Genomic DNA, 12,022 nt, shown 5'->3' on the forward strand with positions numbered 1-12,022 from the left:
TTATTTGGTCAAATTTAATTTCATATTAATGAGACTTGGTATTCACTGTGTGTTATTCATTTGTTTGTTGGATTATTGTAAGAAAAAATTAATGGTGTCATGTCATTTCTGATGTCAGAGTTTGACATTGAATGTGCAGATGTGAATATCAGTAAGTTGTGAAAATAAATCAAGAACTTGTGGTTCTGACAAAAAAAGCAGTTCACTGATATTCATGGCATTGTCTCATTTGAGTCTGACCAACAAACGGTTTCATGTAGTCACCCAATTTAATTAAAATTTTCTTTGACTGAATTGAAGAAAATAACCCTGGCAGGCTAAGATTTGTACAATTTGTTTATAAGATTTATTTATGTGTCCCTTGCTCTCGATGTGGTCTCTGCCATATTGGGAGACTGGACACCAACTTGCAGAACATTTCAGGGAACAGCCCTGGGACACCGAAACTAAACGACCCCACTGCCTTGTTTCTGAACGCTTTAACTTCCCCTCCCAATCTGTCAAAGACACGCAAGTACTCTGCTGCCTCCCCCTTCAAGCTCTAGCTACCTGACACTTGTAGGAAGAACACCTCGTCTTCTGCCTTGGGACCCACTAACTACATGGGATCAATGTAAATTTCACCAGTTTCTTTATTTCACCCCCCCCCCCCAGCCATACCACACACCTTGTCCCAGATCCAGAGTTGAAAAATGTGGCGCTTGAAAAATGCCTACAGGCCATGCCTCTAGGAATTCCCTGGCTGTTCTCTGGCATGGCACTCATCCACAGATTCTATCAACAAACACATTGACCTGGACCCAATATACCAGCCACTGCAGCAGACAGTTGGAACTGACAACCGGAAGTGGCAGAGACAAACCACTATAAATGCTGGAGGAAACATCACAGAAGCGCTTCACAAGAGGATCCCTAGCACTGAGGATGTCACCTAGACAGGGAATGAAACGTCTGCAACAAAAATTCCCAGCTCGGCGAACAGAACCACAACAATGAGCACCCGAGCGACAAATCTTCTCACAAACTTTGAATTGAGCATTGAAGTTACAACTGTCACACATGCCACACATCACAAGGTGTGGTCCTTCTCTGACTTACCATCCCTTTGAATAGCAGGGGGAAGACACCCCCTTCAATTGTAACATTCAGGAAAGATGCCTTATTTCAACAAAAATGTGCTGTGCTCACAGATGTTTGGACAGAGAAAGGGAGTTGCACTCTGGGGTGAAGCTCAATCTTCATTCCGAGAAAGAGAGGAGCAGCAGTAGCTTCAGAAGCTCATGGTCCAACTTGCGCATTCAGACAATAGGGGGGCTCTTCTGGGAGTGAAGCAATGTCTCCCCCTTTCCATTCCTTATGCTGGGAGAAAAGAGAAGGGGGGAAGCACTGTTCACTTGCAGCAACGGGAGGCAGAGAGTATGAATCCAAGCAGGGATCAGACTCTGCAAAAGTCAGTTTCAGTCGGCTTCTTCTGGAGTATCGTGTGCAATTCTGGTCTCCCTCCTATAGGCAGGGTGTTGTGAAACTTGAAAGGATTCAGGGAAGAGTCACAAGGCTGTTGCCAGGGTAGGAGGGTTTGAACCACAAGGAGAGGCTGAATAAGCTGGGGCTGTTTTCCCTAGAGCATCGCAGGCTGAGTGTGTGTTTTTTAAAGAGGCTTATGAAAATTGAGGAGTGTGGATGGGGTGAATAGACAAGGTCTTTTCCCTGGGATATGGGGAGTGCAGAACTAGAGGGCATAGGTTTAGGGCGAGGGGGGAAAAATTTGAAAGGACCTTGCAGTCAACCTTTTTTTGCAGAGGGTGATGCGTGTATGGAATGAGCTGCCAGAGGAAGTGGTGGAGGCATCTGGATGGGTATATGAAAAGGAAGGGTTTAGATGGATATGGACCAAGTGATGGCAAATGGAACTAGACTAATTTTGGATATCCGGTCAGCATGGACAAGTTAGATTGAAGGATCTGTTTCTGTGCTTTATGTCTCTGACTGTATGACTGGTGAAAAGCATTGACATTCGTCGAAACATTTATGCAACAGAAAATTATAAGAAGGTAAAGATAAACCTCACGTCATTGATCAATGAATCCTGGTGTAGTATGGCTGTATTTCCAGTAATAGTCAGTATGGCATGGAAGGAGTCCAAAACGACGGCTTCTTTTACAGAAACTCACACGTAAATCCGAGTCTTCTGGGAATCTAAGACAACCGTGCGTTAATATAAGACAGATAAGTCTGGGGTATATGGTACATATTTGATGGAATGTTTATGGCTCTAAAAGCCTGATTTTCAGTGTTTCTGGGCTCATAATATTGCACTGCAGCATATTGTATATCTTCAGTAAGAACGTCAATACCGCATGATAGATCTCCATTCAGCAACTTGAGTGGACTCTTCATGGAGTATGCAATCCACCACATTACCCTGCTGTATACATTTACATATAGATCAGCACAAAGATCTTGGGTATTAAGAGAGGAAAGAATGATCCACAGAAACTAGAATTGTGTGTTCTGATTTTCTATTGTGGACTGACAGCAATGACCTTTGCAATCTATTTCCACAGGAATATTACAAGAGAAGAATTTGGAGGCAGAAATCTCAGACCAAACATCACATCGAAGTCTGACAGTCGCTTGATTCACCAGGACTTGGATATTGATAGCCTTGAAAAGAAAGGGGAGAAGGTCTGTCTGCTTAGTTAGGTTTTAAACGTCAGTGTGACTGGAAACTCAGAGTCTCACACCCCCACACACCAGAGCAGTGACTGGAACATGCTTTACAGACTGAATGAGAGTCCTCCAATTACCAGTCCACCAGTAACACCACACCTATGCTGTAAGTGTGAGCGAGTTTCAACTGATTGTTGAACCTGGAGAAATAAAAGGACACCTGCACCATGGAGAAATCATGAAAATGCAGGGAGTGTAGGAACGGTTTTCCTTCCCCACCTGCCCGATATTCATCAGCATTTATACACAGGGCAGCGGCCATTCACCTACATTCAGCACAGGAAAGGCTTCATTCAGTCGCATCACCTCCTGGTCCACATTGGGGAGAAACTGCTCATCTGCCCTGTATGCTGAAGCAGATGAAGGACATTTTTTTTTTATCCTGGATGGAGCATACTGCAGGTATACCGAAATAGATACATTTGTCTCTGTCCCATTGAGTCTCCAGCACATGGCCAGGCTGGGCTGCTCAATTGGTGTCTCAGTGTTTATTCTCCATCTGAGCCTCCATCTACCCCTCTTCATTGCTCCCCCATCTCCCCTCCATCAGCATAAAGATATCCCCCACTTTTCGAAAGTTCACTTTACACTACTTCACTTTTACAAAAGACCTACATTAATACCTGTTCTCACAAACCGAAAGAAATTCGAAGAGGATTGTCGCTTTTACAAAGAAAGGCATAACATAAATTAATTCATGGTAACTGCTTCTTTGCTTTAGGCCATTTCGGCTTATGAAAGGAACACTCTACTTTCAAATAGTGGGGGAAAGCTGTATCAATACAATACAGCACAGTCACAGGCCCTTCTCACTTGGTTTAGGCACACACACCCCCTCAAGCCTGTACTAATTCTTAATCCTTACTTAGACCTGCAATTTATTGCCCATGTGTGGTTCTGTTCCTCTGTTCACCTCCCCTTCATGTGTCTATCAAGAGACACCTTAAACATTAAGGTGCCTGCTTCCACGACCTCCACTGACAGTGCATTCCAGAACACCACCACTCCTCTGTATAAATTCCCCACCCCCACCACTTGTCCCCCAAACAGTCCCCCTCTCACCTTGAACCTGTGCCCTCTTTTAGTTGACCTTTCCACTTTGGAGGGAAAAAACGCCTCTGACTATCATAGAATCCCTCCAGCGTGGAAACAGACAATTCAGCCCAACAAGTCAACACCGGCCCTCCAAAGATTAAAATATAGAGACCCGTTCCCTTACCCCTGTGATCTACATTTACTCTTGACTAATGCACCGAACTTACACATCCCAGAAAATTGGGGCAATTTACATACAGACAATCCAACTGAACCTGCCTCTCCTTGGACACTATGGGTAATTTAGCTTCAGTAATCCACCCTAACCTATACACGTTTGGATTGTAGGAGGAAGCCGGAGTACCCGGAGGAAGCCCACACAGATATGGGAGGTGGGGTGCAGGGACAATGTGCCAACTCCACACAGATAGTTGCCTGAGACTAAAATCGAACGCAGGTCCCTGGCACTGTGAGGCGTCAGTGCGAACCACTGAGCTACCCTGCCACCCCTGTCCAGCCAATCTGTGTATCTCAGCATTTTGTCGAGGTCTCCTCTCAGCTTCTGTTTTTCCAAAGAAAACAATCTAGGTTTATGCCTCTTCTGCTCATAACGAGAGCCCTCCAGACTAGACAATGTCCTGGTGAACCTTGTCTGTACCCTCTGCCAGAGCACCCACATCCTTCCAGTAGCACAGTGACCAGAACTGCACACTATATTCTGAATGTGGCCATAATAAGCAGCTGTAACGTAACTCTTACACTCAAGGAAGTGTGCTGTGTGCTTTTTTGACCACCGTGCCCACCTGCATTACCACTTCCACGGATCTATATGCCAAGATCTCTCTGTATGCCAGTGCTCCTATGTGTTCTGCCATTTATCATACAATTCTTATATTTCCTTCATCTCTATTGAGCTTCACCTTGACTGTCTTTCTCTCTTCATCTCTTTCCCTCCTTCTCATCCCTCCACTCATCAGCATATCATAAGACTATAGCAGCAGAAATTAGGCCATTCAGCCCATTGAGTCTGCTTCGCCATTCAATTATGGCTGATAAGTTTCTCAACCCCATTCTCTCCCTTAACCCTTGATCCTCACGAACCTATCTATCTCCGTCTTAAATATATTCAGTAACCTGGCCTCCACAGCCTTGTGGCAGTGAATTCCATAGACTCACCACACTCTGGCTGAAGGAGCCTCTCTTCCCTCTGTTCTAAAGGGTCTTCCCTTGACGCGAAGGCTGAGCCCTCAGGTTCTAGTCTGTCCTACCAATGGAAACACCTTCCCAACATCCACACCGTTCTTTATTTTGTAGGTTTCAATTAGATTCCCTCTCATCCTTCTGAACTCCATGAAGTATAAACCTAGAGTCCTCTAATGTTCTTCATATGTTAAATTTTTCATTCCTGGACCATTCTTGTGAACCTCCTCTGAACATGTTCCAGGGCCAGTACATCCTTCCTGAGATATGGGGCCCAAATCTACATACAGTACTCTAATTGTGGGCTGACCGGAGCCTTACAGAGCCTCAGAAGTACATCCCTGCATTTATATTCAAGTCTGATCAAAATAAATGCCATCATTGCATTTGCCTCTCCAACTACTGACTCAACCTGTAAGTTTACCTTGAAAGAATCCTGGAGTAGAACTCCATCGTCCCTTTTCACATCAGATTTCTGATTTTTCTCCCCATAATCCTTCTGTTCCAGAGTAGCAGCAGAGATTTCCAGACACCTCGATTGTTTTCAGGGATACCAAGGGATCTTTGGAATTGCCAGTATCTCAGGAGGAGGCAGAGGGGAATGTGGTGTGGTTCTGTAAACTGCAGAACTTTCCAACTCCCCGAGTTAGCAGGAACTCTTTCTGGACCAAGAAACAAAAGGGCCACTGAGAAACTGCTACATCAGGAGGCAGAAATTAGGCCATTCAGCCCATTGAATGTTGGAGCAGACTCAATCATTCTTAAGTATCAAGGGTGACAGGGAGAATTGGGTTGAGAAACGTATCAGCCACGATTGAATAGTAGAGCAGACTCAATAGGCTGAATGGCCTAATTTCTGGTAGTTAACCATCTCTGGGAAGAAGGACGCAAAACAACAAGCTGTTTCCTGGGACAGATGAGCGAAGTGTTTAATAAGCTCATGATAAAAGGACAATTAAGTTTGTCTGTGGAAGGAAGGCCCTGACGTAAAGGAGTTTTTTGCAGGAAACGCTGTATCAAACAAACCACGAAACCTCGAGGATAAGAAGGTAAGCTACAGACCGTAGATCTCCAGAAGTGTGGGGAGGTGGTGTTAGAATCTAAAGAAGCATCACATCACAGATTTGAAAGCGAGGAATCTCCACCAGAATTCAACTCCAGAATGATGTAGCAGCAGTACTTGGAAGAAGAATGTTGCACTGAATCCCTGGACACGTCCAGAGACAGATACTGTTGGGGGAAACTCAGTTAAATTCTGCCATCAATTTGGTGATAGCCAAGTTGTGAGTGAGGTTGAACTTGGTTACATAGAAGAATACAGCGCAGTACAGGCCCTTTGGCCCTCGATGTTGTGCCGATCCAAGCCCACCTAACCTACACTAACCCACTATCCTCCATATGCCTATCCAATGTCTGCTTAAATGCCCATAAAGAGGGAGAGTCCACCACTGCTACTGGCAGGGCATTTCATGAACTCACTACTCGCTGAGTAAAGAATCTACCCCTAACATCTGTCCTATACCGATCACCCCTTAATTTAAAGCTATGCCCCCTTGTAATAGCTGACTCCATACGTGGAAAATGGTTCTCATGGTCAACCCTATCTAAACCTCTTATCATCTTGTACACCTCTATCAAGTCACCCCTAAACCTTCTTTTCTCCAATGAAAACTTGAGGAGTTTTATTTTTGGTTGCTACATACAATAAAGTGTTAATCATTGTTTCAGCAGTTAATTGTGTGCAGTTTCTGAGTTAAGAGCCAAATTAAGACGATTCACCCACAACCACAGTGAGAGGCTGGGATTCATGTTGACTCCATTGCATTCAGCACTACATTACGTCAATACTTTTATAAAGCAAAGGCTGACAGCCACACCTATCTCAAACAGAAACACCCAGAGGAGCGTGTCACCCAATAATCTGTAAAATTAGCATGAAAAGTGGTGTAACCTGCTCTAGTGATAAGAATAAATCCCCAACACTTTAAAATCAACAATCAGCAATTTATTTATCCAACTCTCACGGTGAACAAATGAACAAAAGTATTAACATACTGGATACAGGCCAGGAGCAGATGGGTGGCACTAGTTTAGTTGGGGATCATGGACTGGTTGGTCTGAAGAGTCTGTTTCCAGGCTGCATGACTCCATAGCACGGAATGAATGGGGATCCATCCCAAAGATGACAAAGGTTTCAAGCACCACCTTAGGCAAATGTGTGGACACCCCTCCAGATAACTGAGGGCAGTGGGACACTGAGGGTCAGTAGATCAGTCAGCCAGCCAGTTCTCTCCAGGAGACTTGTCTCTCAAGAAAGGAAGTGGTTTCCTGCCCCATCAGCCAGATTATCCAGTTTGGATTAGGTCCTATATTTCCAACAAAACAGGTAGACAGGGCAGTGTCTATAACAAATATGTTATTCAACTTGGAAGAGTGCTGAAGACATTTCCAAGGATGTTACCAGGATTCAAGGGTCTGTGTAAAAGGGAGAGGTTGGACAAGCTAAGATATTTTTATTTAGAGCATTAAGAGTCTGAGAGAGGCCCTTAGAGAAGTGAAGAGATCATGAGAGGGTGAATGCACGGGGTTGGGGAAGTGAGGGCTAGAGGGCATCAGTTTAAGGTTCGAGGAAAAAGAATAAAAGGGAATGTGAGGGGCAACATTTCTTTTCACGCAGACGGTGGTACACATATGGAATGAGATGCCAGCGGAAGTGGTTGAGGTGGGTACATTAACAACATTTAAAAGGCATTTGGGCAAATACGTGGATAGGAAAGGTATGGTAGGAAATGGGCCAACTGCAGGGAAATGGGCTTAGTGTTGATGGACAGTTTGGTCGGTGTGGACCATGTTGGGCTGAAGGGCCTGTCTCCTGCTGTAGGACTCTATGATTTGCATCTCTTTGTTGGTCAGACAGTTTTGAGTTTCCAAATGGAACATCTCACAACCAGGCCGAATAAAATCCAATCTCATTCGTCAACTCTGATGCGGAGGTGCTGGTGTTGAATTGGGGTGGACAAGGTCAGAAATCTCACGACACCAGATGAAGTGATGAAGGAGCAGCACTCATGAAAGAGCAATGCTCCTAAAGCTTGTGATTTCAAATAAACTTGTTGCACTGTAACATGGTGTCGTGTCACTTCTGACTTCTTCAACTCAAACTTGATGGGATACTTTGTCCAACTCGGCATATTTTATCAAGATTGCTTGGAGGAATTCTTTTTTTTAAAGATTAGATTCCCTACAGTATGGAAACAGGTCCTTTCGCCCAACAAGTCCACACTGGCCCTCCGCAGAGTAACCCAGCCATTCCCCTATCTCTATTCCTCTACATTTACCCCAACTAATGCACCACACCGACACATCCCTGAACACTATGGGACAATTTAGATGGGCCAATTCATCCTACCCTGCACACCTTTAGACCAGGGGAAGGAAACCAGAGCACTCAGAGGTAACCCATACAGACGTGGGGCGTGCAATGTGAAAGCTACACACAGACTGTCTCCCCAAGGGTGGAATTGAACCCAGGTCAGCATCGTGAGGCAGTGGTACTAACCACAGAGTCACCATGCCACCCCTGAGCCACGTAGGTGGGCTTGGTGGGGGTGAGTCCAGCACAAAACACAAAAGCTCACTGCACCCACTGTCAGATTGGGCAGGAGGTTCAGCCCTGGGGGTGACCCACTGCAGCGTCACTGGTGAAATCTGATTGTTGGATGCACTGGTGCCTCCGCAAGTTGCAGGACAATGTGAACCTCCGCCCGCAGTCGGGGCAGGCAAACGGCCTTCCCCCCGGTGTGGACCCATTGATGGGCCAGCAGTTTGGAGGACTGGGTGAACCCCTTCCCACACTCGGGGCAGCTGAATGGCCTTTCCCTGGTGTGGACCCGCTGGTGGGACAACAGGTCAGAGGAATTGCTGAAGGCCTTACCACACTCAGAGCAGGTGAAGGGCCTCTCTCCCGTGTGGATTCGCCGGTGTCTCAGCAGGTCCGAGGATTTACTGAAGCCCTTCCCACACTCTGGGCAGCTGAAGGGCCTCTCCCCTGTGTGGACCTGCTGATGGGCCAGCAGGTTGGAGGAATTGCTGAAGCCTTCCCACACTCTGGGCAGCTGAAGGGCCTCTCCCTCGTGTGGACCCGCCGGTGCCTCAGCAGGTTGGAGGAATCGCTGAAGGCCTTCCCGCATTCAGGGCAGCTGAATGGCCTCTCCCCTGTGTGGACCCGCCGGTGCGTCAGCAGGTTGGAGGAATTGCTGAAGGCTTTCCCGCACTCATGGCAACTAAAGAGCCTCTCCCCTGCGTGGAATCGCTGGTGGGTCTGGAGGTTGTCCACCCAAGTGAATCCTTTCCCGCACATGGAGCAGTAAAACTTCCTCTCACTAGTGTTTATATGCTGGTGTGCCAGCAGGACACAGGAGCAAGTAAAGCCCTTTGACCGCTTGGGGCAGGAGAACGGCCTCTTCCCAGTGTGATTGCACTGATGAGCCGCCAGGACAGGTGGGACATGGAAGCCCTTCCCGCAGTCGCCACAACTCCATGGTTTCTCAACAGGGCGTGTTTCCTCGGGTTTCTCCATGGCCGAAGCTTCAGCTGCACACACACGTGTACAACCCTGCCATGAATTCTTCTTTCCAGGCAGTAGAGTTGTTTCAGGCTCCACACTCAGTGCGCTGCAATAGTAGGGTCTTTCAACCAGTGCCCCCGTACTCAAACAGGGACCAAAAAGAAAGCTTTGCTCCTTCTCACAGAATCATAGTTAAAAATTGTTGCGGTCCTGATGGATTGAGTAACTATCAGACATTGACGTGAAAGTGAGGATTGGAGACGCTGGAGAGTCAGAGTCAAAAACTGCATCGCTGGAAAAGGGCAGCACGGCAAGCAGCATCAGAGAAGCAGGAGAATCAACATTTTGGACATAAGCCCTTTATCTGTTGACTTGAAACTTCTGTCTTCAGATAGTCTGTAAGAAAAGATTACAAAAGTCATCACTGCCAGTCCGGTTTTTTTAATAGATATTTTTATTAGAAATTTAACATTTTAACAAGTTTACAAAAATAAACAAAACTCTCAGATATAAACATTGATATACAATTAACTCAAATATACAATAGTCAAAATTTAACAAAAAACAGAAAAAAAAAGAAAAAGAAGAAGAAAAAACAAACAAAACTCAACTATCTACTAATCTAACCTACAACTAACCAGAGTGTATATTTAAGTCTCTTACACGCTCGGAATGTGTTAACATCAGATGTAATAAAACCCGTATTCGTGCGGGATTCCTCCCCCGAGGGGCCCCGGACCAGCCAGGTTTGGAATCTCAATTAAATAAAAGCCCTTGTTAGGATAGCCAAAATATCTGTATTTGTGTAATTCAAAAAGGGCTGCCATATTTTATAAAATAATTCAGTCTTTCGGTGCACCATATTTGTAAGGAAGTCAAGGGGAATACATTCCATAATTAATCTGTGCCAATTTGAAAGTCCAGGGTGGCCCTCAGCCGCCCAGTTCACCAAAATATTTTTCCTTGCACGAAAGAAAGAATAGAAAATAGTCTCTTCCCGTAGGTGTCCAGGGAGGGAAGGTTCGAAAAGCCCAAGAGGAGAGATACAGGGTCCACTATAATTTCCGTTCCTAAAATTTCTGTCAGGGTACTTGCTACTTTAGTCCAATATCTACGGATCTTATGACAGGTCCATAGGCAATGTATAAGAGTGCCCACCTCTATTTTGCATTGAGGACACATTGGAGATGCTCCTGCCTTAAATTTTGCCAATCGAAACGGTGCTATATGGGCCCTATGAAGTATCTTCAGCTGGATAGCCTGGGTTCTGTTACAGATAGTAATTCTTCTAGCATTTTCCCAAATATCATTCCACGTTTCTATAGAGATTTCTAGTCCCAAATCCTGATCCCATGTTTTAAGCCGATTATCCATATCTCCCGATACTTCATCATGTAGTAAATGATAAATAGTACTGACGGAAGATACCCCCACTGGTCGTAGGACATTACATTCTCTATCTGATTTATAAAGACTATCTAATAACGTGGTCTTCTTCTGTATATAATCTCGAATTTGGAAGTATCGAAAGAGGTCTCCATTAGGTAATCCGAATTTCTGACGCAGCTGTTCAAAAGACATCAGGACCCCATCTTTAAATAGATCCCCTCAACATGAGATACCCCTGGATCTCCAGAGTTTAAAAGTGGCATCTGTAAACCCCGGTTGGAATCCCCATGTTCCCACTATCGGTGCATAGGGGGATGTTTTATGTGAATTGTCCTCATTTTGCTGCATTATATTTCAAGTACTGCCAGTCCAGTTAAGAATGAGATATCAAGGCATTGACACTGACACCAGAGAGAAACTGTACATATAGATGTGGCAAATGTTAGTGGCAAGCCAGAGTGATAGAGATATGTAGCACAGAAACAGACCCTTCGGTCTAATTCATGCGTGCCAACTAGATAACCTAACCTAATCTCGGCCAATTTGCCAGCATTTGGCCCATATCGTCTAAACCCTTCCTAATCGTATACCCATCCAGATGCCTTTTAATGTCATAATTGTACCAGCACCCACCACTTCCTCTGACAGCTCTTTCCTTAAACACGCCACTTTCTGCATGAAAGACTTATCCCTTAGGTTCCTTTGTTGAGTTCTTTTGCTTGAGCTTCTTACACTGCAATACGCCAACTTCTGTGAACAACCAAACTTTATTAAGTACAGTACAAGCTGTGGAGAAACTCTTAACACTCTTCACAATGCTGGTACACAACAGTACGAAAAAAAAAACAAATCCCTTAAACAAAGTAAAACTGAACGGAGGCTTACAGTTGAAGTTAGAAGGGCAGAAGGTGACAGTGTTAGCAGCCTTTCTCCACATAGTCCACTGCTTAACTCACCCAAACGAGACTTCAGCTTTCAGGACTGACCACTCCCCTTTCATTGTACAGTTCACTTCTAAAACATAACAGCTTTGGCCTCAAGTCTCATCTGTTCACATATAACCAAAAATGCCTCCCAATACCATTTTACATCTCTGTACTA

Source organism: Chiloscyllium plagiosum, unplaced genomic scaffold (genome assembly GCF_037043375.1).
Source record: "Chiloscyllium plagiosum isolate Xiang-an unplaced genomic scaffold, Cpla_swu_hap1 HiC_scaffold_27, whole genome shotgun sequence".
In the NCBI taxonomy this organism is placed as follows: domain Eukaryota; kingdom Metazoa; phylum Chordata; class Chondrichthyes; order Orectolobiformes; family Hemiscylliidae; genus Chiloscyllium; species Chiloscyllium plagiosum.